The sequence below is a fragment of the Gadus chalcogrammus genome, chromosome 3 (genome assembly GCF_026213295.1).
Source record: "Gadus chalcogrammus isolate NIFS_2021 chromosome 3, NIFS_Gcha_1.0, whole genome shotgun sequence".
NCBI classification, from domain to species: Eukaryota; Metazoa; Chordata; class Actinopteri; order Gadiformes; family Gadidae; genus Gadus; species Gadus chalcogrammus.
Genome location: NC_079414.1, coordinates 17,180,369 through 17,187,601, shown reverse-complemented (window position 1 = coordinate 17,187,601; position 7,233 = coordinate 17,180,369). Strand labels below are relative to the sequence as shown.

At 43.8% G+C, this 7,233-nt stretch overlaps 1 protein-coding gene across 1 annotated transcript in view; it reads right to left on the bottom strand.

The window, feature by feature from the left end:
* smad1 (SMAD family member 1) overlaps positions 1-5,359 on the bottom strand; it is an 18,227-nt gene extending 12,868 nt beyond the window's left edge. Inside the window, exon 1 of the mRNA XM_056586338.1 lies at positions 5,152-5,359. The gene's annotated coding sequence lies outside the window, so the exon portion shown is untranslated. The remainder of the gene's footprint in view (positions 1-5,151) is intronic.
* Between the last annotated feature and the right edge of the window lie 1,874 nt (positions 5,360-7,233).

Below are 7,233 nucleotides of genomic sequence, written 5' to 3'. Positions count from 1 at the left end.
TCTCACATGGGTTAATGCTAACAGCGAAAAGCAGACATCAGGGAAAAGAAAAACATGTTAAATGCAGATACAAATCCGAGTCAGAGACCCCCCAGTACGATCTCACACCCACACCCACAGTGGTACTGCCCATTATCCTAGCGTCTCTCTTGACAGCAGTTCCTGTATGTCTGTACCTACTCTCTCCACCATGCAAACGGTAGCATCGCTTCATCACTGCAATGCGAATGCCTGCATGAGTCCAGACAATAACCATTTAATATCTGTCCATTCTCCGGTCTTCTAGCCTACATCCCCATCCACCCTCGGATCTTACACAGACACAGACTCAAACACAGTCACAAACACACACACACACACACACACACACACACACACACACACACACACACACACACACACACACACACACACACACACACACACACACACACACACACACACACACACACACACACACACATTTCTCAGAGCAGTGGCGCGAGCATGAGTCTGGATATTTATGGGTGCGGCCTGCTTCCTCGATGGGAGAACTTCTGTCTCCATTAATGAACAAAATAAACTTCTGATGGAGGACAAATCTGCTCAACCTTTAAAAACACAAGATGCATCCTTTGTTTAATGCTTTTCAGATGGGGGGGGGTTGCTGACTACTTGGATAGGACATGCACCAGAATACCTTAGCATCAGAGACTATTTTCTATAAAAATACAATTTGGGCATTCCATCAAAGAAACCACACCAAATAAGTGATACCCTCACCCCCACACACTACACTGAAACACAGCCTCGGAGACCCTTCTGTCTGATAAACTGCACTGTCCGAACACATTGACCACGATAGATGTGGGCAAAACAAAAAAAGTAGGGTACATGCTGCTGAAGACCTGGCGTGGTTAAACTGAAAAACTGAACAATCTAAAGCTTCTTCTTCTTTCGTTTCCTACTGTGCTTTCCCACGTTTTAAACAGAAACCTAAAGCTAGTATTGCATACAGTGGATTCTATCGTTAGCTCACTTCAAGATGATGCAGTGTGTTGACGAATCTGCAGACAATGCTAGTTTAGAGTTGTCTGCGAGGCCAGTCAAAATATGACCGCGCCATTATGCTGCTCATGCCCATAGCTATGTATAGAAGTCCAGACTAATCTCTTTTGGAGGGCCCTGACATTTTCATGTGACAACAAACTCTTACTTACACTTACGTGCACATTCAATTATAAATAGGGCTTGTAAACCAGAATGCATCAAGTGATTTTTTGTTTGCGATAGTCTGTCATATTGAGAGGACTTAAGAATTTTGAGTTCTGCAATGTCCTAAATCCACCACGCAACTATACCTTACCTAGGCTAAAGAAGACTGTGTTTTGCCACGTTAACTTGTGCATGAAAAACACTGTGCAGTTTCAAACACCACAATCTCTCCCAATAATAAGAAATCATTTAAAGATAAATTCCTAAACAATGACCAAACACACTATGACGAGCATAATAACGAACATTACATGATCCTATGTTCCCAAAATGGTGGCGCTCATGTGATGTCACATTTTGTACGTTGTAGTTGTAGAATTGAATCCTTGAAATAACATCACTCAATGTAAAGTCTTTGAATGGATACGTAGGCATTTTTCTGTCATATTGATTATCAAGTCTCCAGGAGCGGGACTCTTACATATCTATGATTGATTCTGTGACAACGAGGAATCTAAATGTATCAAGATATTTTGTGTTTGTGCATCCCATTATTCTTTGTGCATTGAAAGCAGATCTCCTAATAGCTTATCCTCTCCTGGTCCTCTCCTCATTTATATTCCATAGTATTAGAAATACACCTCTAATGCACACTGGTCACCTGTTAGTGTATGCAGTCCAAAGCTGCCTTCATCCAAGCTCAACTGCTCTTTCCGTGAGGTTGCAGTACAGCATCTTAAACGCGTCTATCAGATGCTGATGAGCGTGAAATTATAATATCACTGCTGCATTCTATCTTTTGAAATCTTGGACCGTCTGTGAAACGTGACAAACCGTGTGTCCACTAATACCTCCTCCACCCTCCACTACCACAAGGCTCATGTATTCCCACTTGTGAGTGGACACACACAACCCCCCCCCCCCCACACACACACACAAACGAACACATACACACAGACAAAATAGAAACACATAGACACACACACAGATAGAAACACACACACACAAACGCAGACAGACAGAAGAACAGACAGCCAGATTAATAGCCAGACCGACACAAACACACACCAAACACGCACACACGCACACACACACTCCCTCTGTCTCTCCCTCTCCGTCTCTCTAACAGGGACAGTGAGTGGGACTGCACGACATTGATAGGCCGGGCCTTTGACCCATCTTGCTGCCAGTTGTTAGCCAGTAGCAGCAGCACCCCCCACCGCCCACCCCCACCCCCAGACCCAACCGTGCCCGCCCGGCCCCCCCCAGATCACTTTGCTCTGCTCCAGTGTCCGTTAATCAATTTAGGAGCGGGCCGGCGGTAGGAAGGAGAGGCAGTAATGATGCTCTCCGGACCCTCCCCGGGGACGCCGCATCATAAAGCAGCTACATTATTTATCAGGAGGGCCTCGCGGAGGGGCCTCCATTAGCCCCTGCTCAACGGACCCGTTGGTTATAAACATGCAGGGTGGGGGAGGAGGAGGAGGGAGAGCGCAGGGGGAGAGAGTGATAGACGAGGAGAGGGAAAAGAGAGAGAGGGGAATGATGCAGAGCTAGAAATGGAGGATAAGGTGAGAGTGATGTTGTGGGAGGGAGAAAGTGATACAAAGGTTTGATGGAGGGGCTTGAGTCTTTTTTTTTGGGGTGATTCAACTCAAAATAGTTCAATATGTAATGGTCGTTTCCCTTTATCACAAAATTTCTTCTTTTCCTGTCACCCAGAAACCACAGCCAGATCAGCTGGTCTGTGGGAAGCTAGACTGCTATTGATGTACAGCTCATAGGAAAGCACCTTTAACAGACTCATCTGAATCGACCACCTTTAAGACCAAAAAAACCAACTATGCCATACATTCTTCAAACTCACACCTCCATTAATCGTCATATTTAATACGCAGGCCTACAATTGAGTATGTTTACTTTTTATTAATGTCATGTAACAGACTCCTTGATCCAAAGCAGTAGCTTGGAATCAGTAAACCTTTTTTTCGATACAGGTCATCCCTGACCAGGGGTCGGTCGGCTTCTTGTTGAGGGAGCCCTACAGGTAGAATGTGGACAGTGGGGCTGGAACCCAGAACCACCCTAACCGCGACTAAACTATCCTCAGCTTGTATATTGGAACCACATTTGCCACAGCCGAGGGAGCCCGGGAGTGCAGTCACACACAGGCACGCACGCACACACTCACAGCACTCACAGCACATGTATACGTCCATGTTTTGCCACTTAAGGCTCAAGCGATGATGACCCCAAAGGGCCCCAGGAGCAGTGGGAGGATTAGACGCTGCATGAACCAGACAAAAACACCCACATACATCCCCTCCCCCCTCCTGTCACACATGGCCACAGACATAACTACACAACACATGGGCTCCCCAGCAACTATGCCAGCCATGACTGGCACTCAGTGTTGGGTTAGTGTTGTGATAAGGGAGGACACAGCAACACACACACCACCACCAGGCCTACACTCCACACACTGCAAGGATAGGCTGACTCTGTGGTCCCCGTGAGGACAGAGGGGGAGTGATCTCAAGAGACTGGCAACATTTATATTGATATTTTATTTTATTGTGTGCGCTGCTGCTGCAGTGACATCGGAATTCCTCCTCCGGGATGGATAAACCATCCATTTCATCTAAAGAAAGCGTTGCTTCACTTTGTTTACAACGTTGATGTCTCATCTTTTTTTTGTTTACAACTTGCAAGCATTACAGTGCTCGCAGAGCGCACTTGTATCTCTGATAGGGCTTCATCGCAGGCAGGAGAGCAGATTCAAAAGGAGGATATAGTGTCTCTCTCTGTGGTGCCAAGCCTCAGATTGAACCGGCTTTTCAAATGAATGGATGCATGCTAATGAACAGGAAGCGTCAAGAAAAAAAAAATTCTTGGGGAAGAAGATGGTAATCCGGTTGTTCAACCTTTATTTCCTTACTTTACCTATCGTACTATGCGATGTTTACTGAGGAACGGTTACAAAACTGTAATTTACTTGAAAGCAGTTGACTAGGCCTAATAGGTTATTATTGTTGTACTTCAGTAACACACATCCGCTGTGGTGAATGCCCATGGGTATTTAAGCCTATACTGTATGGATAATATCAGTCCTGCTAAAATATATATTTTTTTAAAGGAAAAATGTGTAGCTGTATATGTTCGGCAATGAAATCGTAAGACAGTTGAAGTAAATCACAGACAAGGGCAAATCCCCGTCCTTTCGGTAATCTGATATGTCATCCTCAATAATGTCAGATCTGCCTTAGCTACTGCGGGTCTCTCTCTCTCTCTCCACATGCACCCACTCTCTCCCTCTCCCTCCCTCTCCTTCTCACTCACACACACCAGAGAAAAAGACAGAGCGATACGAGACACTTTGCTTCATAACATCTTGATGCTACTTGTATTTTGGTGGGAGAACCAATGCACATCAACTATGATCTATGTTTATCTTTTGAGTGAGTGCTAAGGGAAAATGTATGTCGTTTTGAGTCTTGCAACCCAAATGTAAAATGAAATGAACACATTTTGATAGAATACAACGCGTGTATTTTGACATTTTAAATAGTATACTCAAATGTTATAGGCTATAACACATAACTGCTTACTTATTTGTTGTTCTTTTTTCATTTTATTTAGCCATGTGATTTTGATTTGATAGAAAAATGCTTCACATGAATAATCAAAATACTTTTAAGTCTTATGGGATGTATGCTGGGTAAATTCAGACCCAGTATTCCTGTTTTTCACGCAATTGCCTAACACTACAAAAAAACAATTACGAACAAATTCCCTTATGTGTTCTTATACCCTCATAGACAGTTAAAAGTTTGAGCAAAGACGTGTAAACGCATCCCCCAGATACAAATCCAACCATGTATGAAGACATAACTACAAGTATACTAAACATATTTATTTTTCCTAGGTTTTATAGAGAAAAACAAAACTTTACAGTACCTTTTGTGCTGCTTTAAGGCTCGCCCCCTACTCTTTCATACAGCTGCCTGTCTTGGTGCTACTCGCGCTGGCGTCAGTCAGTCGCGGGACCGTCGCACCCTCCGCCGAGCGCCAGTATCACGCCGCGGGATACACTTTGGGGCGGTCCGAGAATAACAAGACCTACTTTTACGTAGAACATTTCACCATGCATTGCGATTGTAATGGGGAGTGCGACTAGTGAACGTTTTATAACACTATTGTTTTGTGAAATAAAATAAATCTAGATAATTCCGAAAGACCTTTTCTAATTGTCAAACGAGAAAGAAAACACAAGACATTTGGAAGAAGAAAAAGACAGACGGTCTTTCTTTTGGCCTTTCTTTATTGGGGTATAATTATTAGTTTGTATCTTTTACCATTCAAATAAATCATCAAGTTACTCGCTTAGACGTTATTTGGCAGAAACTTGCATTGAATTCAGCCACAGACATATCTTGAATCTGACGGTGAACTTCTGAACTGCACTGTTAAGTCCGCCTCTTGGTTCCTCTTGCTTTGATTGTGATATGATAATCACTATTTATGTTGTCGAAAGAACAAAGAGTGTAAGCGAAGGTATGAGCACCGGAACATGCTCCGACATGCCACCACCTCGAGTTCTCACCTTTGGAATACATCTGGCACTTTGATGAGAAGGGGGCACACGTCCCACACACCCACGGAAACTTGAATAAACGTTCATAGAGGAAAAAATGTCAAGATCAAGCCACATACCATAAGCATCTCTAGTAGCATGCAATGTGTACTTTGCAAATGTAGTTGTACTTTACATGAATACGTGTTATCTTGCCAAACAGTAGTAAACATAGTCTATATGGGGCTACAACTAACAGCAAAAGCCTACTATAACTCCCGCAGACGCCTCATTTAAATCAAGGCACAGAAATAAGCAGTCAATTTCAAGGTTATAATTGTAAAGATGAAAGAACCGCCAGCAGTGGCAGCAAAAGCAATCTGTGAGTGGGACTAGATTATCTTGAAGACAGGCTTCAATTTGGCGGAGGAAAACCATTGAAAAAGGAAGCCCCTAGCGCAGGTTACGTCACTGGGCTGGCGACAGAATGTCTGAGTGGAGGGAGAGCATGCTGCACGTGAAAACAGTGCGAATCTCTAGTCTTGGGAGGGCGAAGCGTATATACGTCCATGGTGGGGTTAACCGAGGAGAGAGTAGCGAGAGAAAAACACCGGACAAGATGTACAAATAGTCGGCAATGTGATTACTAAACAATTCGTATTGGGCGTGTGTGCTGGCTCTACAGTAAACATACAATGAAACATGACCTTGTTTGCATTGGGAGTCGACACAAGGCCTGGACACCCGATATTTGTATAAATGGGGGAATTTGACAAAGCAATTTGTTAAACTGTTGTCCCTCGGATTAGGATACGGATTAAGGAATGGTACAATTTAAATAAGGGCAACTAATGGACACTGTCTAGCCCCAAAGTGTTCTTTTCTATTCTAAATATTAGTCACGCTTTGTAGCGGTAAAGAGCTGATAATGGATGCCATGGGATGACAAGTCCCTTTGTTGGGTCATTGCCCAGCAGGGTTCCAGTCCCTGATGTGGAGGGAAGAGGTCAGGTCCTCCCAAAATAACCAAACCTTGGACACTCGCGTGCCGTGAATGTGTCTTTCATTGATGGCCGTGAGAAGATATACTAGAGTTGTAAAAAACAAAACAAGGGGGACTCATAACGGATCCATCCCATTGATGTCTTCCTATTTACATACAAACCGGTTACATTCAGTTGATGCTGAATTTCAACCAAATGCAAGACAAGATACTTGTAGGAAGATACAAAAAGTCATGTGGGCCTGCATCAGAGTGCTTTCAAGGGGCCGGTTGGTGTTGTGGCTAGGGGGTTTTCATCTAGGCAAAAGGTACTGTGTCCGATCCCCATTTCCGCTGTCTACCAGTAGGCATCCTTTAGCAAGAAAACCTCTCTCCTACCTGCTCCTTCATGACCCGTATCTAAAGATTTGCTGAGTTTCTTTGTAGAAAAGCTTCTGCTAAATGACTAAATAGTTGATATAAC